The 23,669-nt window shown below is 40.8% G+C and overlaps 1 protein-coding gene and 1 long non-coding RNA gene across 2 annotated transcripts in view; one reads left to right on the forward strand and one right to left on the reverse strand.

Moving 5' to 3' along the window:
- The window catches only part of ADAMTSL1 (ADAMTS like 1), a 659,580-nt gene that overhangs the window by 397,838 nt on the left and 238,073 nt on the right, over positions 1-23,669 (forward strand). The gene's annotated exons all lie outside the window — the stretch shown is intronic.
- On the reverse strand, positions 7,471-12,359 carry LOC145717195 (uncharacterized). The gene is made up of 3 exons (XR_014140266.1): positions 12,346-12,359; positions 8,988-9,091; positions 7,471-7,537 (listed from the first exon to the last, which is right to left on the reverse strand). It is a non-coding gene; the product is annotated as an uncharacterized LOC145717195 (long non-coding RNA).

Raw genomic sequence — 23,669 nt, forward strand, 5'->3', positions numbered from 1 at the left:
TACAAATGATGTTATCCAGGAAACAATACATTGTAAATAATGTGTATTTCATTGGTCAGACTTTACTGATACTTTATTGGACATATTTGATCTACCACTCTGGATCCTAATTTCTTGGTATGGACCTAGATCTTTTGATTTCAAGTCCTCCGTTGTACTCAGGACCCTATCTCACTAGTTATTTTATTCATTAATAAGTATTTGTTGAATACCTTAGATGTATCAAGCACTACTCTAGACACTGGAGCTACAGACATGTACAGGAAAGATCAAGTCTCTGCACTCAGAGAACTTAACATACCAAAGGGGCCCATCATGAGCAGAGAAACCCCCAGTCTGGCTTAATTAACCAGACTCTTTGGGAAAGTACTGAACTATGTCAAATATTAGAAAAATTGATTTCCAAAGCATCAGTAGCACTAAGGAGACAAATGTTTATGAAGTTGGATTCATTAGGTTATTTAAAAAGTTGTGAGCTCATTAGCTCACATTGCTGGATATTTTGAAGTACAATCCCTAAGTAAGATTCTTCCATTTGATTTTAATCCCTGCAAGTACATTATTATTAACCAACAACAGTTGACAAAGAAATGAGAAGGAATGATAGGGATAGAAGGAATGTGAGAGGAGGTCAGGCTGCCTCAGAATGAAGCAAGCAAGTATAAAATTCAAGATTTGCCAGTAATATTTTCAGAGTCATGACCACGCACAGTCACAAGAAAACCTACTAACGCTCACAACTCAAATAGAGTTGAATCTAGCAGAAGTGGGGAAACTGTTGGCAATCTTTTTCCAGAATTGCATTGTTTTGATGTTCTGACTCAAGTCTTAAGCATGACATTTCATGATCGGCTAAGCCTCGGAGCAACCACACCCTATTCTTGGCAAAAATATATATCATGTTACATTACCAAGAAGAACATAATGGAAAGTTTTTTTAAAGTAATAAATAAACAACACATCTTATTTATAAATCTTGTCAAGATTTTCAAGGACTTGCCTAGCTCCATGGCAAAACCCCTGTTGGTTTGCTGTATAAGATGTAGCTTGCAGAGTAACTGCTTGAACAGCAAGCTTCTTTTCAATCTCAGCATCTTCAGCCGCAACCAACCAAGGCGGGGACTATCCTCTTTAGTGGTAAAAGTAGACCCAGGTTTTATGGCTGGAGAGAGTCCAGGGCACTCAAAGTGAAGCAGACGGTTGTGAAGAATTATTTATGGCAGATTTTGTGATGCCTGTGTCGTACTCTGATTTAATAGGGGGGAAAATGAAATCTGAAGCAGAGTGAATTCAATTTCCAAATTTTACTAGGTGTACATGCGGGTTTTACACCAGGGTACTATCGCTACCCCCAGCTTCTTTTCATGGCTCTCATTCTTCGTAAAAGTAAGCTCTTCCTTGAACAGACCTGTGAAAATACTCTGTTGGGCCATCCACAAGAAGTCTCCAGGATAACACTTCTGAAGTCCACAGAGTGGACCTATTCTCTTGTAACACGCACAGTGGATGACATCCCTGTCTATAATGTGCAAACTCACGTTTCAGTAGAAATCACCCCTCCAAAAGAAGGGGAAATACTTACAGAATCCTAAAGCAAATGGCACCACAGATTACTTTTGCTGACTCTTCATAAAACCCTTATATTGGCATGTGAGCAGTAACATTGGCCATTTAAAGATATCAAAACATTGTCATTTGGCATGGAAAATTAAATACATGTGTCTGATTTAATTTTTAATAAGTGTAACTTTTAAAGCAAGTCCTGATTATTTTCCCATACCTCGTCTCCAAAGGGAATACTGTGAATACAAGAAAGTTATGTAAAAAAGAAGCAAAATAAATCTTATCGTTAAGAAACATAATACATAAATGTCCAGATTTCAATAAATATTTCATATTATTTTTTCTCTTCTTCAAAAGTGTTTTATAATAGTAGATATATGTCACAGAAAATTTACCATTTTAAATATTTGTAATAATACAGTTCTGTGTCATTAGGTACATTCAAATTATTGTGCATTCGTGTCTATCACCCATCTTCAGACTTTTTCATCTTTCCCACCTGAAACTCTATACCCATTAAACATGAATTCCCTATATCCCCCCACACGACTATTCTACTTTGTCTCCATGAATTTAACTGCTCTATGTGCCTCGTATAAGTGGAAGCACACATATCTTCAAGTTTCCTCCATGTTGTAGCATGAGCCAGAATTTCCTTTTTTGTTTTTTTAAGGCTGAATCATATTCCATTGTATGCATATATGCTATGTACTTATCTATTCATCTGTCAATAGAAACCTGCATTGCTTACACCTCTTGGCTATTGTGAATAATGCTGCTGTGAACATGGGTATACAGATATCTGGTTGAGTCTCTGTTTTCATTTCTTTGGGGTATATATTCAGAAGTTGCATTGCTGGATCCTATGATAATTCTGTTTAATTTTTTTGAGGAATCAAGCTTGTGCTTTTATAATTTGTACATTCAACAAATACTTAGTAGATTCCTCCCGTATGCCAGGTAGCAATGCCAAAAGTTGGGAATGAACAGACAAGACACAAAAACTGCCTTCAAGGCTGACAGTCTAACGTTTGAGTAGTTTGCTGTTGTTCTTTTGATGGTGGTAATGATTTGCAGTTGATGCATTAACTCTCCTTCCAGGCTTCTTAAGACCAGTAATATATTTGTACAGTATATGGCAAAAGTGCCCTCATGACCCCAGGCTTCACTAACTTGAGGCTTTGAGCAACTTAGATAACTAGAACCAGATGGAAATAGTACATTGTCCCATATGTCAGGTGACTCAGGACATTGCCAACCCCTCCCCCATATATATCATCTGTAATAGTAGCTTCAAGAGAAAACCATTTCAGCTAAATCAGAAATTAGATTAATGGAACCTGTACAAATGAAATGTAGTAGTATTTTATGAATTCTACTAAGGTATTAAATTTGATTATGGGGGAACAAATTTTTCCATTTGAATGGCATTCTACCAGTGGAAGTAACATATAAGAAATAATAATCCAGTGTGAATAAATTTTCTTAAATAATTTTGAAGTTTTTCCAAATAACTAAAGATAACAAAATGTGAACCTTAGAAAGGGTAGGATAGCCTTGGAAAGTTTGATAAATCATAGAGGCGACAAAAATGAGTTTAAGGATAAAGAAAAACATTGTTTTCATCAGCATGAAATCACTCTCTTATTCCATCATTTCTTTCGAAGTACTCCATAGATGGCTTCCTTTTTACAATCACAATGTTTTATTTTAAATCCTTATACCCCACCTTCTTCCAAACAAATCAAAATGTTGTTTAAAGTAAAATTGCAATGCAAAAAATACCAAACCACTTACATGGAATACAGAATATAAAAATCAAGGAAGAGTGATGAAATTTTTTTAAAACCATAGGCTGAGGAAAGATCTAACTATTGAGCACAAACTTTTGTTCTGAGATTCCTAGTAGCCAAAACAAAGATAGAAACTCAGGGAGTTATATAGCTCTCATTATCTAAAAAGTGAAACATATCCACTTATCAAAGACATGCTTTTTGTATTTGACCATAATTCTTTTTTTTTTTTTAAGATTTTGTTTATTTATTTGACAGAGAGAGGGACAGTGAGAGAGGGAACACAAGCAGGGGGAGTAGGAGAGGGAGAAGCAGGCTTTCCGTGGAGCAGGGATCCCGATGTGGGGCTCGATCCCAGGACCCTGGGATCATGACCTGAGCTGAAGGCAGACACTTAACCGACTGAGCCACCCAGGTGCCCCTGTATTTGACCATAATTCTAAGGATTTGCCAGGGGGATTCTTATATAACTGAACTACATAAGCAAAATTGTCCTAGATAATTTTAGATCTCAGGAGTGTTACATATACACATTTCTATATTGGCCATTAGTCAAAGCCAGAGAAATGATGTTTGTTTATAGATCCTAAGCTGACAGAAGACTACACAGCTTGGCCTATTTATTTAGTAGTTTTGCATAATCCTGCCACCAGGATATTATGTTAAAACATACATGTATTAAACACATTTCTTTCTCTCATGAAAGTATGAAGGTAGGCAATCTAGGAGCACGATGATACTCCAGAGTTTCAGGCAGCCAGGGGCCCTTTTTCTGGTGCATAGTATCACCTCCAGATTACCTCATGGTCCAAGATGGCTTCCAGTCTTCACATCATCATTCCCATCAGACAGAGGAGGAAAGGGTAAAGCAGGGTATGCCCCTCTTTTTAAGGACATTACTTGGAATTACATCCACTACCTCCACTTATATTTCCTTAGTGAGAATCTTGTCACATGGTCACATATAGCTGCAAGGAAGGCCAGGAAATGTCTCTATTCTGGTTGGGCATGTATGTTTGTTAGCAAGGCAGCGAAATAGTAACACATATCGAGAGGTAGCTAATATTTCTGCCACAGGTATGCTATTTAAAATTTTTGTCCCATAACATGTAGGCGTGACCTTAAAAACCAATGTACTGAGAGAAAAAGTAGATGCATATGGTTACAGTAAACATTCTACTTACAAGGCCATCTGAGGCTGACAAGAGCATTTTTCTATCAGAGTCTGAGTGCTAGGAAAGAATGGGGACAAAGAGGGTGAGGTGGGGCGGGGGTAGTGGCCAAGGGAAAATATGTAACCAAACTCACAAACCAAAAGCTAGGCCTCTTTGACCATTCAGACAAGAATGTGCCTCTCTAAAAGAGACCTTGCCTAAATCCTCAAAGTAGTGAGCCTTGGACCTTACTGCCTCTTTATTTTGCGCAACCCAGTCATACCCCCACCTACAGTCCTCCTAGAGGTATGATCAAGTGACAGGCAGCAAATGTATCTTGCTAGCCTTAAATGCAAGAAACCTCAAAGCTAGGACTCATTTCTCCTCCAGCTGCTCCCAAAGGCTTTTGTGATTAGCTCCCACCCTACAATCATATCTAAGGAATGGGGTTTCTCTCCTTTATCCTTGGAATCCTACACTGTCTGTAACTACTAGTTTCTGTGCTGGGTAACCAATGTGGGATTTTTTTTTTTTAAAGATTATTTATTTGACAGAGAGAGACACAGTGAGAGAGGAACACAAGCAGGGGGAGTGGAGGGGGGAGAGGAAGGCCTCCCGCCGAGCGGGGAGCCCGATGCGGGGCTCGATCCCAGAACGCCGGGATCATGACCTGAGCCGAAGGCAGGCGCTTAACGACTGAGCCACCCAGGCGCCCCCCAATGTGGGATTTTAACTTCTAGGAAATGCATGTTTAAAAAAGATAAATCTCTGGATTCTTTTACCTATTTCTTCCAATTGCACTCCATATTTCCCCCACAGGGCACCTGCTGATGAGTAACTTTTTGTTGTTGTTGGCTTGTATTCAATCCTCTATGTTGTCACCCAATATAATGTTTTCTCTTTTTGCCATATTTACCAAGATCCAAATTCCTTCATAAAGTATTTTCAAAAGAAAGGCCAATCACAGGATACAAACATAGTGATTCAAAGGGGCACCTGAACCCCGATGTTTATAGCAGCAATGTCCACAATAACCAAACTGTGGAAAGAGCCCAGATGTCCATCGACAGATGAGTAGATAAAAAAGAGGTGGTGTACACACACACACACATACACACACACACACACACACACCGGAATACTACTCAGCCATCAAAAAAATGAAATCTTGCCATTTGCAATGATGTGGATGGAACTAGAGGGTATTATGCTAAGTGAAATAAGCCAGAGGAAGACAAATATGTAATTTCGCTCATATGTGGAATTTAAGAAACAAAACAGATGAACATACGGGAAGGGAGGCAAAAATAAAATAAGACAAAATCAGAGAGGGAGACAAACCATAAGAGACTCTTAACTATAGGAAACAAACTGAGGGTTGCTGGAGGGGAGGTGGGAGGGGGGATGGGGTAACTGGATGACGGGCATTAAGGAGGGCACGTGATGTAATGAGCACTGGGTGTTATATGCAACTGATGAATCACTAAACTCTACCTCTAAAACTAATAATACACTATATGTTAATTGATTTTAAATAAATAAAAAGAAAGGCTCACCACATTTGAAGTAGGAAAGAGAAAACATCCAACTTTACCCACAAACTCCATGTCTTTTTCAGAAACTTGAAAAATAAACTATACTATAAATTATTTTTAATTATAGGTTCTTTTTCAGCATTCCTTTATTTGGTAGTTTTTGATACTTCTTTGACTATGTTTATAATTGTGATATGAGAGAATCTTTCTGACTTAATAGAGAGGCCATTCATCTAGCTGGTATGAGCAAATATAACCAGCATACAACAGGAATAAAATTGAAGACTACATGATGATCTATTTTATTTTAGAGGAAGAGGACTCTGATTTTCCGTGGTTTAACTGCTATTCTGAAATTAAAATTTTATTTTACCTTTAGTCTACATTTTCACTTAGTTTTCGGAGACCAGGTGTTCTTTTGCAATTCTCCTGCTTGCTTTTGTTTCTCTTTTTTTTTTTCCTGACACCATATCTGGTACACATAGCATATGTTCATCAACTCACATGTCAATTTGACAAGTATTTATCTAATGCCAATTTCTCTGAGCTATACCTTAAAGGTTAACAAGGATTTGAGCAAGACAGGAATGGCAGGGAGGATCTTCCAGGCAGAAGGGACAGGATGAACAAATACACAGAAGTGGAAGTACTTGGAGTGTTGGGGTAATATCAGGTATTTCAGTTGGGCTGGAGCATGACTTTCTATTATCCTGGGACCAGAAGCTGATCAGGGAGGTCCTTGAATGCCAAGCTGAGGAATTTGGCTTTTGCCTTGTACTTCCACTCCTTTCTCTGTATTGTCTATAAATCTGTTAACACTCCTTCGCCTTATTGTCTGGCTCCGGGATAATTATTTTATCTGTGAAGAATGATGTCATGGAAATAGTACTGAACTAAGAACCAAGGGCCCCAGATTTATATATTATACTTGGGTTTAACATATGGATATTACAACCATAATTCAAACCTCAGCAATTACACTGGTGTCTTTCTGTGTCAAAAAACGCTACAAGAGATAGTTTATCTGCTTCCACAATATTTATCAAGCATTGCACACAGTAGGTGCTCAGTGAGTGTTTGTTGAATCTAATTCAGTAACAAACCTCTGTGATCAAGGACACAGCCCCAGCAATGTAGAAAAGGGAGGAAGAAGGACCACCAGTTTGGAAGTGGTGAATAATCCTATCCTCCCCATGTGGTTCAGTGCTCTGTTATGAGTTTGTATGTTTGTTTGCTTGCTCGGGGCAGGGGAAGAGAGTCCTAGAATTAGAATCTAAATTATGATAATGCTTTTTTTTCCCGGGATTTGATTAGAATTTTCAAACACCCAGAAAGTTTGAAAGACATGTACAGTGGATACTCATATGCCCACCAACTAGCATGGTAATATTAATTCATCTCTTACCTTGTACTGAGCTATACTCTGCAAACCCTTCGCCCCACTGCCAGCAGCTGCTCTGTGGTGCTGACCATTATTCTTGTCATATAACCACTTAAAACCAAAACAGACAAAAAACTGGGCTCAGTGACTTTCAGCAATTTATTTCCTTAAAGCCCTCCCAGTAATAAGGGGAATGGCTAGAATTTGAACTCTCTGGTTCCAAAATCTGGGTTCTTTCCACTGCACTAAGTAGTCTCCAGAATCCCTCTCTGCTACTGGTCAGGGTCACAGGTTCTGAGTATCTACAGTGTGAGAAGCCCTGAATTAAGCATTGTAGGCAATAAAAAGAAATGTAAGCTGAGGCTCTTAGGGCTTTAGGCAACTCAAGATGAATCAAATCAAATTTTAAAATCTGCTGAGTTCCCTCCCTATGTAACATGCAGGCCTAGACACTTTATAGGGAGAGATAGATCGCTGAGGATATGATTTGAGATTGTGAGACAAAGAATTAAAAAACTTTTTTCTTCCTTTTTAAGCAGCCTAAAATAGTGGGTCAGGGTGAGTAAAAGCCTTGGCCTTACATGTTCATGCTTTCTCTCTGCTTACCCTGTCCTCCTCACCTGCAAACTTTTCCCCCTTCCTTAGCATCTCTTAAAAGTCTCTGTATATCTCAAGGTGTTTTTCAATTTCTGCTTCTTCCATTCCGGTCCTCCTCACTGAGTCCTCAAACTAGCAATGATCTCTCCCTTCTCTGAACTCCCACAGCCCTCTGCTCTACAAAGGTGTAGCTTAGTGATTCAGAACACCGATGGCCCCTGAGATCCTGGCCCTTCCACCTCGTGGATATGTGATCTTGGAAAATTATTGACTTCTCCATGCCTCAGTTTTCTCCTCTGGTAAAGGGGATATATCAGTCAAGGATTCTGTTTCATAGAATTGAATTTCCTCCTGCTAATTGAAGTAGAAAGTGCTATATTATAATGGAATTAACTAATTCACTAGAAGTTGGAATTGACAACAAAAAAAGACTCTAGTTGGAGCTTTCTGAAGACTCCCATGCTACTCTGCAGTAAAAGATCACCACAGGAGCTCTGCCTCTTCAATAACCAGTAAATCACCAGCTGACTGGAAATGCAAGGTCTGCATGCAACATGGCTGACCACCCTCTCTGATCCAGCTGATATACTGCATGGAAACTTGCCTCTAGTCACCCACAAAGGTAGTGACAAGTTGGGATGGTTGCAGGTAAACTGCATTGCTCTAGACTATTTTAACAAGCAGAGAAAGTAAAGCATGGTCTCTGCCTCATTTCTTCTTTTAAATCTTATGGGCGCACTCCTGGGCAGCCAAATCTAAAATACATCTGGTACCCTAGCTTCAAGGGAGCTTGGGAAATGTAGTTTCTAGGTTTCTGGCTTCTGCATCTCAAGAAGGTACTAGCTGGGACAAATGCTGACTGCTAATCAACCATAAATCATATCCATTTGAAGATAATAAAAGTACCTCCCCCGTCGGGTTGTTGTGAGAATTATATGAAATAATAAAGAACTTAGTACAGTACCTGGCACATGGGAGACTCTCAGTAACTGCAGCTATTTTCATCAGTCAACGTCTCTGGGGGAGTTGTCCAGGTGGAAGACCTTAGATATAGCTCCAAATTCCCACCTGCTGATAAGTAATGTTGATGAATCCACTTACCATATAAGAGCACCAGTTTTGCTAACTATAAATTGAGGATAATAACCACTCGCCACCTTACAGAATTTCTGCTCATGTCACATGAGGTCCCGCGTGAAAGATGATTTGGGAGCTGTAACGAACATTCCAATCGCTTTGGTGTTAAATGGATATTAGGTGAACTGGAGAGATCCAATTCCAGCTCTGCCCCTGAGAGTAGCAGTGGGCTTCCTGTAGTTTTACCTTATGCATCCCCACACCATGTTTTCCTCTTCTTAATTTTCAGAATTAGCCAGGGAAATTAAACAACTTCCACGCATGCCTATGAGGATAGTAAGGTTCAGGCACTGTTATTACCACCTCCTGCAAGAGGGGAGATAAGGTCCTGCTCAGCTCGTCAAGGACCCCCACCCCTGCATTCTTTCCAGAAGGCTCTCTGCCCTCTCCACTCCAGGGACTGCCACTGGAGGGCCAAGCGAGGAGGCCCAACCTCAGGAAGAGACAGGTGGCTCTGGCGTGAATGCTGTAATGCATTCTCCCCAGGGAGAGAAATTCTGAGAGTTTAGCTCACTCTTTCCTGCCATAAAGTACACTGAATGTTAACAGCTTGCTCCTGTCCAAGCTAGTGTTTTTTAAATTAAGTATTGTTAAATCCATACCATTTGGAATGATGCTTCAGACAGCCCTGACACTCTGTCTCTTGCTTCTGCTTTCATGTCACCTAATCTATTGCACAGGGAGCCAGTAACCAGTATTATGGCAGCTGTGGTGACTCCCGCTACTCAGACCCTGGCAGGCAGCTTTAATGTAGATACCTGAAGAGGGAGAAGGAGCTCGGCCAACGCCCTGCTCCCATGCTGTAAGAGGCATTCCCCAGGGCCGCCGTGGGTAAGGATCTAGATGACCTCGGGTTTTATGTTATTTTTCCTTGGCACTAGAAAAAGTCTTAGAAATGACAAAGGTGGGGGGCGCCTGGGTGGCTCAGTCGTTAAGTGTCTGCCTTCGGCTCAGGTCATGATCCCGGGGTCCTGGGATCGAGCCCCCGCATCGGGCTCCCTGCTCCCCGGGAAGCCTGCTTCTCCCTCTCCCGCTCCCCCTGCTTGTCCTCCCTCTCTCACTGTGTCTCTCTCTGTCAAATAAGTAAATAAAATCTTTAAAAAAAAAAAAAGAAAGAAATGACAAAGGTGGGAGACAGAGAAACTGTAGGTTAAAATAAGATACGTTTCATTGTCAGGTAACATAGACCCAGAATAAAACCTGGGTAGCCTGCCTTCTGCCCCTTTACCTTCACTGTAGACATCGCCATCCCACCTGTATGACAGCATTGCCAGCATCTGAAAGTGTGCATGTGGGTGTGTAGGTGTATGCACACACACAGAGATATATGCAGATATATGCATACACATATGTAGATATGCGTATACGAGAGAAGACTGATTCAGGGTCAGAAGGCCCTATTCAAAGGCCAGTTCTAGCCAGTGGGGCCCAAGGCAAGTCAATTAAGCCCTCTGAGCTTCAGCTTCCACGTATATAAAATTGGGTGAGTACTTAACTGACTTCACAAGAATAGTCATAAAGGTCAAATGAGATTGTGGGTGTAAAACCATTTGCAGCCGTCAGAGATGACATAAACTTCGGTAATTATCGAAATTAGCTCATCCCCAAAACTTACCCCAATCACCCTCCCCCAACTTGATTTTGTTCTCCCATTTCTAAAATTACAGTGAGCTTGGAGTTTGCCCTGCACTGTGTACTGCTTGGCCATACAATTGTTTTTCCTAGTTTCCCTGGGCATCCCCAACAGGAAAGGAGATGCTAGGAGCACTGGGACCAGAGGCAGGAGACATTGTGGCGGGCGTCCTCCGGGCATTGAACGGAAGGTTGAGGGCCTGACTTAAGGTTGAGGGCAAAGTGGATCCTCCTATGCTTCTGACTTGTCTAACAGGTGGAAAATGGGAATTTTAAAGCTCTTCTGTCTTTAATTGATAGACCATGTGAAGTAAGTAACCTGACGTTGAACAAGCTGCTTTTCTTCACCTTTCTGAGGAGTGCTGCCAGTATGTATTATGGGCAGACCTGCCTGTGTTCACATGCCCATTATGGCTTGATCAGGTTTTCCGTAGTTGTGTGTGTTTCCCGACTGTTGTCGGTATTTCTTATTAATGAGAGGAACGTCTTCTACCTCCACCATGTGTACTTCTGGGCTATCGGGAAATCTACAAAGGAAAAACTTCCTGGCGACACAGCTATGGAAATGGAAGGTCAAGTTTGCTATTTCATTCTTTCAAACACTCAATGATTTTTTAGCAGATAAGGGGAAAGACGTCCCTGTTTGACACTTGACACTTTCCTAAAGCTGTAATAAAATCCTCCTCTGGTAGAGTCAAATCTTGATTGCTGGTGGATTAGCCAGACATAGAAGCTCCCTGACCTTCTCTTTCCTGTTCCTGGCCTTGTCCTCATTTCATTGCTCATTAGCACTTACTTCCTCCTGAGCCTCTCCCGTCCAAGCCTCTTGCAACAGTAGAAGGGAAGAGGAGGTAGACTCACTTCAGCCCTTTCTGCTGCTGCGTTGTAGCTGCTTTGATAAAGGACTTGGATAAGGAGGAGGCTGAGACGGTTGGTTAAAAGGTTTGGGGATTAACTGAGGATTTAATTCATCCTTTCGTTCCCTCCTGCTGCCAAAGCAGATAGTTGAGAGTTGGCAGTGTGTCAAAACCAGGCGTTTCCTCAACCCCAAATTTCAGCCCCACTTATCCCAGTCTTTGTTAAAGGGCTTTTTTTTTTTTTTAAACCAGAGGGATCTAAATTTCTAATTGTACCTTTACTGTAGTAAACCTTAGATATTTTAAATTGTCACTTTACAAAGAAGCAACTTGCTCCCCCGCGCCGCCCCCCACAGATCAAGTCGTTAATATCCAAAGTTAACTTATGTCACCATTTAGGTTTAGTAAGGAACTTCCAAAAACTTATAGAGCCTCCCTTTTCCAAGTGAAGGGAGAAAATAGAGGAACTTGACGGAAAAGGAATAAAGCGGTTGTACAGAACACGTTTAAAGGGCACATTAAGTCAGTTTTTGTCTATGGTTCTTTCCCTTTATGGCGTATGTTATATATTGACAGGGATTAAGTTTCTCTCCTGAATGGAACAATACAGAGTCACAGGGAGCTACTGTACTTTACAAAGCAACAGGCACCGCACAAGCAAATGGCCAACAGAAAGGTATCCCACAAAGAACCAACCAGGTTAGTTAAAAGGAGAGGGCTTTGCTTCATCTTTGGCAGTTCGGCATCTTGTGCATTTCTCTTCTCGCTGCAGCCGGCGCGCTCTGCTCTCCTTTCTTTTTCGTCCCGTTCACCCTCTTTTGCTCACACTGTTACACTTTCTCTGTCCCCCGGCTTTGTTATTCAGCATGTCTGATTAGCAGGAGCCTGATTGGCTGGCTGCCTGCTCCGAGAGAGATTCCATTCAGCTTACCCCCCACCCATCCACCCACCCACCCACCCTCGGTCAGGAAATGTGAGCGGGGCTGATGGAAGCTGATAGGCAGGGCTGGAGTGTTAGCACCAGTCCTGAATGTGACAGCAGGCAGAAGGGCACTTAGCCGCTTATTCAGTGTCCGATCGGGATTCCGGCAAGGATCCAAGCATGGAATGCTGCCGTCGTCGGGCAACTCCTGGCACACCGCTCCTCTTTCTGGCTTTCCTGCTCCTGGTAAATGCCTTTTCATTTCAATACGTTGCTCTTGCCACTTAGTCCGGGTGCTGTTGTGGTAGTATGTCTGTGTGTCCGTGTGTGTGTGTGTGTGTGTGTGTGTGTGTGTGTGTGTGTATCTTGATCTTCAAACACCAGGTAATATAATTTACACGATTTAAAAAAAAAAGGAAAAACTTCTTTCAGAACTTTAACCCCAGCTTCCCAAGCAAAATAAAGTCCGATCGACTTTGTGGGAGAGTGAGAGGTATATAATAATATCGAGACTCAAGCTTTAGGGTATACTGCATAGAGTTTCGTGAGCTGCGGACCGGGTAAATGGTGGTGTGTATGCTTGGAATTTGGGTAACAGACGTCCTGAAATTAAACTCACTCACTGGGGTGTTCCTGGAATTTTTGAAGGATGGGCTGTAAGGGGCTTTCCCCCACTGCCTTTTATGAACCCCCTCCCTCTCTGCACACGTGCTAGGGGACCAGGTAAAAGAGGGAACGAGAGCCTGTTTGCAGCCAATCCAGATTACAGCTCGTAATTACTCTAAGTCCTCTATGGATACAAGTTAATGCTAGTATTTATGAACCAAGGATTAGGGTCTTTGATCTCAGATCTGCTTTGAAAGAAGAAGAAAAGGCTGCCTTTTTTGCGCGGCTGCTTTCCATAGTCGCAGTGATAAGATGCTCTGCTCTAGAACATCAGCACACACTGCATTTTTGACTCAAAGTAAATGTTCCGTTGTGACTCATACTTGGTTTTATGGGCAGAAAATGAACATGGACTGTCCAAAAAAAATCTACACTCAAAATATTAATAGCAATGCACATTTTTTTAAACCAGAGTGTTCTGGGCAGGCAGCTTCATAAACCTCATCTGAAGGTTCGATTCCAAAATTTGCACACACCGATTCCAAACAAGCGCGATTGTAGCTCTCCTTGTCACATTTACGGCATGCCAACCCTCGCTCAGAAGGTAATAAGGCAAGAAGGGAGCAATGTAAAAACGTAACGAACGTATAGTTTGCACTGATTCGTTGATGCTAAAGGGATGTTTTGTTCTGATTAGACTCTGACAAATTTGATCTGCGCTATAATTTTGAAGAAAGGAAGCAAGCCATTTGGTACAAATTGAAGAACTCCACAAAGATTAATCAGATAGAGTAATCAGACAGTGTTTAAATATTTTATACATTCCCACTTCTTATTTGCATCATTGTAGCCAAGAAATTATAATGCTGCACTGCAAATGCTATAAATATAGAAGTATATTTTCAGATTTTCAAAGACACTTAAAGGCAAACTGAATTTTAAGCAGGAATAGACTAAGTTTTAGCTGTTGGGAGGAATATGAAAAGCAGAATGTTTAGGTGTGCTTTATGACCAGGGGAGCAAGCAATTTATGAAAGGTGTCTCATTTTTTCCATATGGGACGTGTTACTTATATACACACCATTAGTTTGCCTCATCTTTCCTTCTTTGTGATTTTTTTAAAAAGTGTGTGTTATTTCCCCCATTTAATTGCATCATAAAGCCAATTACCAGTACACATTGCTTTTTTGGTATCTTCATATGGAAACATGATCTCATTATATTTTGGCAAAACTGTCCCGTTCACGGATAGACTGTTGTGCTACCCATTTGGTAACTGCATTATATCCCTCTTTGATATCTTGAATGTTCGTATCTGTATTTGAGCATATAATTAGACTTACGTGGAAAAAAAAGAAGTGTTTGTTTATATCAGATGTAAAACACAAAACATACTTTGTTTAAATCACAATAATTGCATTCTGAGGATAAAATGAAATCAAACCCAGGTTTGGTTTCGGTCTGTATTTAGACAAATTGGGATTCTGAGAATCACAAGAACTAACTGGTGAACGCCAAGAGATATCCCTGTGCAGAGTAATAACAGCATTGGTAATACCTGCCACAGATCGTGGGTCTGAATGTGCCAAACACCAGACCAGTTGTTTGAAAAGCATTACAAGGAATCTGCACAATCATCTTGCAAACAGGCATTTTTAAACCTATTTCGCAGATAGGGAAACAAGTTTATATTTGAAAGCAAAGGTAAAATAATGGAGAGAAAATAACTTGGTTGCTTTGTACTATGGTTGTAAAATGTTTAGCAGTGATGGAAGCAATGACGTAAGTTGGTCCGCAGTCTTTGTTGGAGACATTTAGGGTTTTTGCCTCATCTTGACCACTAAAGTGACGTCCAGTGTTATGGGCATTTGTTACATTGGCTCATGCACTGCCCCCTTTGGCTCCATAACCAAAATTAAATGATGGGCCTAAAAGAAAGTGACCTGGAGCCTCATCAGCAGTTGACTTAGACCTAGAAGTGTGATGGTGTCAGCTCGACCTTTGGTCTGGATGGAGAAATTGAACTAGTTGGCTTGTTTTTCCCATAACCATTTTAAACATTAGAAGAGTCTATCTACTCTTAGAATTAATTTATGTAACTTTTGAAGATCCCTTTAACTTAATTGGAAAACATCCTGTTTGTTTAGTGGTGAGTCCGGTTTCTACTCCAAAACAGCATTCATTATCACCGACAGCCGCATCATCTGTATTATGGCTGGTTCTTGAGGGTGTGCGAATATCGAATATTGTTCACCCTCAGTTTTGTGAAAATCCTTTCTCCTTGGAGCATGCTTCCTGAAAGAATGAGGTCCCCGTGTCTTTTGTATCATATTTTCCTGCAAAGCTCATATATCATAGACTTCTTTTGTATTCTCGACACACAACGGGATAGTATTCCGATCAAGAGATTTCATCCTGATATTCGGGTCAGATGAAGTCACATCACCCACCTTCCCCACTCTTCCCACCCTGTTCTCCTCTTTCATTCTCCCTCCTTTGTCCCAACTGTGTAGCTCAAAAGGAATGTGGCAAAAACCATGACCGGCCATTGACATATGTGTCCATCCAAACTTGAAGTCAAATCACTTCTTGTCAGAAAGGCATTTAATCAAATTTGCATTTGCTTTTTGTTTCTTTTAAGTGGTTTTAAGCTTTTTTGCCTGCTATTGTGGGAGTTGCAAGAGTAACACTCAGAATTATAATAAAGTACATGTGTTTTTCTGTTGAATTTCTTTTTCTCTTCTGCACTAATTTATACATGGAAACTAGTCAAACACAATAGCCCATTCCCTTCGGTCGCTCTGGCACTGTCCTCCACTATTATCTAAGTGGATCTATCTTGGATGGCGAAAAGCACCATTAGCTTGTGGAATGAATGTTAAATCCCTTATTTACAGCAGATTGTGGGCTGCTGCAATGAGTGTGGTGTGTGTGCACGTGTGTCCCTTTCTATAACTGTTCACTCTACATCTATTTCTTATTCTCCTGCCTAGATTGTCTTTAAATCAAGCTGAAGGATTTTTCACCCAAATCTACAGAACATAGCGAGGCATTTATTTATACATTATTTTCTTCATGTTTTCGTGAATTCTTGTCTAGACATGGTCAGCTACAGTTTTCCTTCCCCGAACGCCTGTTTGTAGTGTTTCGGTCTGTTCAGGACCACTTTCTGGCCCCCTTCTTATTTTTATATGAACCAGTGTTATCGCTTCATATAAATGGAGGGAAGTATGTCCAATAGTGGTCACTAGTGAACTACAAAAGAATTCTGTTACACCAGGGAAGTTTTCCTTGAAAGACCACATGGATATTAAAAACTTTGGAGAAAAAGAGAGAAAATGAACTCGTGCACATATTTGTTTGTGCATTTATAGGAGTGCTAACACATATTGATTCTGCTTTACTAATGTGTATGAATAAGGTGGAAAGTGGTCCTCTAGCACATCCAGGCATAAGCTAGTCCTCAAACTCAGATGCCGCACAAAATTCAAATAATAACAAAATTAAGGTCAGCGTTTGTATAGTTTTAATCAGTAAAGTGTGGTTAACCACTGTACCTGTTACTCATTTAAAACAAAACAAAACAAAAAAACAAAAAACCCCATTTGTGTTGTTGCATTTTGCACAGGAATTGTTTGGAGGAGACACGGTCTGGTCATTTGGTTCTCCCCTTTATTATAGTTTGATCAAAATATAATTTTAGACTCTTTCCGGAAAAATATAGTGTCCTCTGAATGTCTGCATTTTGTGCAGCACCTAATAGAGTGCCTTCTACACACAGACTTCAGGGCTATTTGTGAACTAACTTCAGGGAGAAAAGGACTCACAGAAGCTACTACCGGGCTCGCTAATTCTCCACACACGTGGCGTTTCTTTCATGTGTATAGTCCAGTTTCTCTGGTCAAGTGACAGCTCTGCTTTTAATATGTCTAGTTCAGGTTCTAGGTCTAATTATTTAAGTTTCTCACATCTCGTGGTTTCATTGTACCCTTCCCTCATTCTGCATATTCTCCTGTTTCTTGTGGTCTCATGAGTAGAGTGACCCAGAAGTGATCTCGCGTAGCATGAGCGCCCTCGTCTTTTCTTGAGAGAGAGCATTCCTTGAATCATCGTGAATAACCTGCCAGTTAAGTGCGTTGAGATAATCACAGGAAAATGTGTCTAAATCAAGTTTTTCAGGCTTGCTGTTTTTACTAATTTTCTTCTTCTAGAGAGCTGGCTTCCAACTTTGTGTTTTCACCAGAATGAGACAAGTTCATGTCATTTTCTGTGTCCATCATAAAAACCATGCCATGCGGTTGAATTTTGGCTTGATTGGCAGTACTGGCTCATGAGCAGCTTAGGACTGGCATAACAGAGGTGATGTCAGTCCTAAAGGATCCTAATTGAAATAGGCCAGCACAGCTGTGTGGGGAGCCTGCCTGCTAACTGGGGTAAGCTGTTGCTATCAACCCCTTCTTTCCATGAGCTCGAAAATAAATGACTAATTCTCCCCAATTCCCGAACTTCAAGATTAAAACCTACATTGAATAAAGCTTAACTGTTGTGGTTTCCCCTCCCGGGGATTTAGCTAACTGGAGCACCCAGCATGTGCAGGGCAGTTAGGAATTTTCTGGCCATGTCAGTCAAGAAGCTGTCCCGATGGTAGTGGTCTGTAGCCACCAGTGACCTCTGGCTTGCTATTTGTTGGTTTTCCAGAAGCTCGGTGTTTATAAATTAGCGTGGATATTTTCCTACATTTACTAATGGTCTCTTTCTCAGTCATGGACATATATCTTATCTCATGAACTACTGCAACCTTCTCTAGAAGAAATACCTTAATGTCTGTTTGACACCCCCACCCCAAATCCTCCCGATGTATGGATAACATTTAGTAATTGTTGGTCCGAGGCACAGAAAATTGTAATCTACTATATGTTAAGATGTCATTTCTTCTGGTTCTTGGGCTCCCTTGCATTGATCTCCGTCATTGTACTTCTCCTACTGTGCTTCCTGTCCACTCCACATAATTGTGGGTGACAGCAGGAGTGACTCATCCCTCCCACCTGTCCGGATGCCTGGTAATTAGATCTCAGTGAATGTTGTTGAATGGATGAATAAAAGGATGGGTAAGAATGACTTGGCAAGAAAAGTTGAGAAGATGGTAAAGTACAAACAGGAAGGGAAAATGTGAACATCCATTTTACCTGTGAAGCATTTCACTAATTCTGGCTTGGGTAAGACCAAGTCAACAACCTAATAAATTCTAAACAGAAGATAAATATTTTGTTTCTCTTTTTTCTTTCTTAAACATGTACATTCATACAATGGACAACAAGTGAGTAACAATCCCTTTTGCTGTTGATAAGTAGAATGAATTTTGCATGTTTCGTGTCTTGTTTAACCCATTCGGATCCCAAATATTTTTCCTTTTATGAAATTTGCCCTCAGGAAGAAAATGATACTTATATTTGGCACAGTCTTATAAAACTGGAAGGTAGCTATAAAGTCTCAGTTTGGCAGAGATAATGCTATGGACTCACCAAGTCATTTGTTTTTACGACTGGATGCAAAGATAAACTGTATTTCTCAGCCTTCTCTGCGATTGGATGGTGCAATGAGATTGAGTTTTAGTCAGTGGAATAGAGTTAGAAGTGACAGGTGGCACTTCTAGGACTCACATCTGCCATGTAATCCTCCCAGCACTCAGCACTCTGTCTCTCTTTACCTGCCTGCTGGAAGCAGAGACTCTGGTAGGGAACTTCAAGGCCTCAGGGAATGACAGAGCCACCAAGTGGAAGGCCTGCGTCCCCGAATGACTTCCTGGAGCAGAACCCCACACTGCCACTCTCACAGAATTCCATTTCTGAACACTCATTTACCCACTACCAAGAAATAAACCTTTGTAAACTTTTGTTTACCTTTGAGGAAAGATGTTGCAAGTTATACTGGAAATCTCTTAAGACATGCTGGAAATTTAGATGTCGTGCATGCTAGTACTCACTTATAAGTCAGTATTAATTCTACTTTCCATTTATTATATGGAAAAATTGAAATGGGAAGATGCCATGTCATCCTCATGATGGTTTAATCTCTGTGGTGTGCAACTCACACTGCATACCCCTGGGTACTTAACACACTCCAGGTATGCAATAAGTAGCACACCACAAAGACTGCAGGAAAAATAGGAGAATGGGACCATGCTCCTTTTTCAAACAGAATCCAAGAATTAGTGGCACAGTAAGAAACCAGGAAAAAGAACCAAGAGAGGCAGGGCTGTGGTAAACAGCTGGAATCCCCCGGAGCAGAGCAGGACCAGCCAACCCAGCCAAGGACATAGAACCATGCAGACCCAAAGGGAAGGCCAAGAAAACGGAAAGAGATATGGAGAAGCAGAAACCGAGGCACACCACCAGTGCTGCTCTCCAGACAGAATGTTAGTAGATGAAGGAGTGAACAAGTGACAGGAAGGGGTCAGACCCATAAAGGCAAAATTCCCAAATGTTTCACACAGCAACACACAAAGTGAAACACATATCTTGAGGATACCTAGTCGCAACTATCTCTGATACATTTTTTTTTTAAGATTTTATTTATTTGATAGAGAGAGACACAGCGAGAGAGGGAACACAGGCAGGGGGAGTGGGAGAGGCAGAAGCAGGTTTCCCACTGAGCAGGGAGCCCGATGTGGGGCTCGATCCCAGGACCCTGAGATCATGACCTGAGCCGAAGGCAGACGCTCAGTGACTGAGCCACCCAGGTGCCCCTAAAAATATTTTATTAATTTATTTGACAGAGAGAGACACAGCGAGAGAGGGAACACAAGCAGGGGGAGTGGGAGAGGGAGAAGCAGGGTTCCCACTGAGCAGGGAGCCCGATGCAGGGATCGATCCCAGGACCCTGGGATCATGACCCGAGCCGAAGGCAGATGCTTAACGACTGAGCCACCCAGGCGCCCCTCTGATACATTTTTCTTGCAGCTGTCTCAGGTGTCATGAAAGAGCCCTGGTTTTAGAGTATAACCCTCTGGGCCGTAGCAAGGATTCCACCTCTGTGATCTTGTTCTGTAGTCACAGAACTCGCTTCAGCTCTGTCTCCTCGTTCAGGTGCTACGGCTGCCCGTCCCACCTAACTCCCCAGGATGTCATGAGAGACAAAGGCGGCATTAAATGTGGAAGTGTTGTGCAAACTCCAGAGTATTATAAAACTTCAAGTGATTACTTTCACTCATGGCATTTATCTGTCACCAACTGTATACCCAACACAGAGTCCAGCTCCATGGAAGATAAAGACACAGTCCTTGCAATGAGGAGCTTGGTAGTTCACTGGACATTTTGTTGTAGAGTTATTTTTAAAAATTTTTCAGAACACTCTTCTGTAGAGAATGGTTCTTTGAAGGGCATTACTATTTTCAGTTGCCCCACACGCTGGCTTATGTTGTAAGGAACTCTTCTGTACCTGCGTAGACACTTTCTGTTTAGTCCTATCCATGTATAAATGCAAATTACGGCTTCCACAGATTATTGATATTTATTATCTCTATGGATATTATCAGATAGTATTTAACTTCAGACATTAAAATTTGTTTCCAATTTCTATAGTTCAGAATATCAATTTGTGTCACAGAACACACTAGAAGAGTTTTTTACTTAAGATAAATTCCTTAGGGAAAAACTTTCCTCAGAACAAATTCTTACCATTGTGAGAATTACCGTTAATTAGGGGTGACCAGCAGCTACGGCATTTTCCTCTGCCCCACTATGATTGGGGCATCATGTTGGCAGACTTCGATCTGATGTAGTTTCTACTACATTGTGCTTACTTTATAATAGCCAAAAAATCCATGTAAAAAACAAGCATAATCCATTTGGAATCATATTTCTGTAAGTGCTTTTGCTTTAATAGGTTGCATCTTCCTGCTTCACTAGATTTTTCTCTACAATTCTTACTAAAACAAATTAATTATAATAAAACCAAAAAGGCCTGGTGCATGGAAAGGGGGACAGTTGAAATAAAGGGAATAGCAGAAAAATCACATGTGGGAGCATACACCATTTATAATATAGGAGATTTATTCCACTTCTGAGGCAAGAAATTGCAAGACTCTAATAGTTTCACCACCTGTGAATTATTTGGGTGCACCTCATAAGCGGGTTCTTTCTTCTATTTGTTTAAAGAAATAAGTGGTATGTTGGCCAATTCTACACTACATTAATTTTCACAGAGTTTCCATTTTCATCTTCATTGCTTTTTCAGATTTTTTTCCAAAGCTTCTGCCATTCTCCAACTAAAGCTTTGGGTATTTTCCCCTTCAATTTTTGTCCGGGGACTTTCTCTAAGTCAATTCAGTCTGTTGGCATAAATGTTGGGACAAAAGAGGGAAAGAGTATGATAACCTAAGACATCTTGACATAAATTCCAAGAGCACTAAAGAAATGAGACAGGAAATTATGAGCAACCTATAATAAATTCAAACTGTCCAATAAAATAAATATACCTCACTTGGTTCCCATCGCAAGGTATGGCAGGGTGTCCAGTTTCTCAGCCTACTCTGCCCACAGCGTCTCAGTCACCATATGAAGGGTGCCAGAGCATTGTGCAAATATTGTACTTCATCCGCAGACCCAGAAATGGAAAAGTACAATGGAAACAATAAGAACCCCTACTGTTCAGGTGCTGGAGTGAGATTTCAGGGAAAGGTGTTTTTTTGTTGTTTTTTTTTTAAATAGTCTGTTTTTTCATTATTGTTACAACCGTTTGTCATTGAAACCAAATATAATTTCCCTGACGTGCCACACACTTTTATTCTGACTTTGTGGCTTCTAGCCAGTCTGAGGTAACAAACATGCTTTGATATTACCGTTACAGAGGGAGTTTCACTGATATTTGGATCCCCAGGACATAAATACACAGCATTTTAGAACTAAAAGAAATCTTTAAGATGGCATAAAATGTGACCTTAATTGACTGGGATCTCTTTGAAGGCAGGAGTTTGGTTTAATTTTGTCTTGGATATATTTATACCCCCCACACCAGACAAAGAGTTTGATATATACAAAGTGTTTGATATAAGTTTGTTGTTTGAATAAATGAATTAATCACCTATCCCAGCCCTTTCATTTTGCCGATAATTGAATGTAAAATATAAATGTTTGCAAAGAGATTTGAGACATATTTACCAGGAAAACCTAGTAGGTGGGATCCAGATCCTGAAATCTGGATCTCTTTTCTTTGAGTCTGTGCTCCCTCGTTTTTGTTTCGTTTTTTGAGAGAGAGCCCAAGGTGGGATTGTAGGGGAGGAGGGGCAGAAGAGAGGGAGAGAGGGAATCTGAGCTCAGCTCAGAGCCCAACACAGGGCTCCTCGCTGGCCTGGATCTCATGACCCTAAAATCATGATCTGAGCCAAAATCAAGAGTCAGTTGCTTAACCAATTGAGCCACCCAGGGGCCCCGAGTCTGTATTGCTTTAAAAAAAGACTTCATTCTCTTTCTGTTATATCTTCTGGGACCTTTAAATAAGAGCCAGCCAAGCTGGCCTTGGTAGAGAGGGGTTGAAATGTTGAAATGTCGAAATGTCATAAGCAGAAGAAACCAAGGAATCAATGAAGCTGACAGAAAATCATCTTAAGTAAAAACTTAAGGATCATCGTTGGTTATTAAACGTCGAGATAACCTGGCAATAAAGATGGGGAATGGGGTCTGTAAGACTTGTCACTTGCCCTAAACCCATGTCCTATCAGTAGATTCCATTTCTCTTGCTTTCCGTATCAACGAAAAATGTGAAAAATTTGGTGATGTCTATGTGAAAATAACTTCATGTGGGACCTTGCTCATAGTAAGTCACCGAGAAATGTTAGTCCCTTCCCTTCCCTCGGTGCAAAATAACATATTCATTAGAGCCTGCTGTATATCAGGCACTGTGCTAAGTACTGGGTATACTGTTGAACAAAACAGACATGGTTCTAAAGATGGGTCTCTCCCAATATAATGTCAGAAAGGATTGAGATGGAGAGCAGTGAGGGCAGGAATTAATTGGCCAGTACTTTCCACTGGTTTTATGTTGCTGTCATGATATAATTTTCTTTAAACTGTGTATTTAACTATTGCTGATGTAAGGGGGGTCTGCCTAAAGAAACAGACACATTAATTCATTATTTATTGTGATTCAAGAAAGAATGTGTAGGAAAAATTCTAAAACTCTAAAGATTTATATTTAAGGTCACTTCTTTGAGTTCTGCTTTTTTTACTTTCTGGAATCCTCTTTTAGTCATACTGAAATAAGCCTAATGCAGGTATACTTTATCTCTGAGTTTATTGATACATAAACACCTGTCTTCTCCATGTTAGAACTACGCTTAAAGTAGGCTCTCATCTACCATATGATCCAGCAATTGCACTACTGGGTATTTACCCCAAAGATACAAAAGTAGGGATCCGAAGGGGTACGTGCACCCCGATGTTTATAGCAGCAATGTCCACAATAGCCAAACTGTGGAAAGAGCCAAGATGTCCAT

Source organism: Leptonychotes weddellii, chromosome 14 (assembly GCF_054177405.1).
Source record: "Leptonychotes weddellii isolate Sample4059 chromosome 14, ASM5417740v2, whole genome shotgun sequence".
In the NCBI taxonomy this organism is placed as follows: Eukaryota; Metazoa; Chordata; class Mammalia; order Carnivora; family Phocidae; genus Leptonychotes; species Leptonychotes weddellii.